Raw genomic sequence first — 840 nt, 5'->3', positions numbered from 1 at the left:
ATAAACTTTTCCCAAATCAATTTCTCCCGACAAATGTCAGAAAAATATGACATGCAAAATTGGGCATAATTAATGATAGTTTCAATCTCTGTTCAGCTCATAATGACTCAAGTTGCAGTGCAGCTGAAAGAGGAACCAACATGAGGAGACTTTTCTTGTTTCAGTACAATTTATATCTTCATTATATTCCTTAAAAATTCATAATGTGAAAACAATCCAAGTTCTATCTTGCTATAAGAAGTGGATATTTATTGGCCTTCGCTGCCATGCGTTAGGTGCAGAATCTAATGACTGGTCCAGAAATGACCATCTTTCATTCTAGTCATAGAAATAATAGCAATACACACACACACATAAATTAACAATACTGTCTGTGAGAGATATGGTTGTAATATGCGATACACATTTACCCATATTTCTCTGAAAATTGCATTCTAAAATCTATTAATGCAATGTAACAGTAAAATACTTTCAAGAAAATTATACTTATTATAAGACAAAAATACTTTTTTTAGACCACAAAATATAATGTAAAGGCAATGAGGCATATTTCACATCAGCAATACATGTTATATCTTTTTTTCCTAAGCTAGTAATGTTACGGACAATGGTTTGGGAACTTTACAAACATTTTTGTCTATCAATATTTCACTTACATTTCTGTAGTTTCAGTTTAGATTTAGAAAAAGGCAAAACTCCAACTGCAAATCCTCAGAAACTCTACAAGTTCCCAGCCAATTCTACCAGAAAGACACCACTTAAAATAGTCTTTAAAACTAGAAGATGTAATAATCAGTTACATTTTATATATTATTCCATACATTTCTAATTAGCTCCAAC

The sequence above is a fragment of the Penaeus monodon genome, chromosome 28 (genome assembly GCF_015228065.2).
Source record: "Penaeus monodon isolate SGIC_2016 chromosome 28, NSTDA_Pmon_1, whole genome shotgun sequence".
Classification (NCBI taxonomy): Eukaryota; Metazoa; Arthropoda; class Malacostraca; order Decapoda; family Penaeidae; genus Penaeus; species Penaeus monodon.
Note: the sequence above shows the minus strand (reverse complement) of the source record.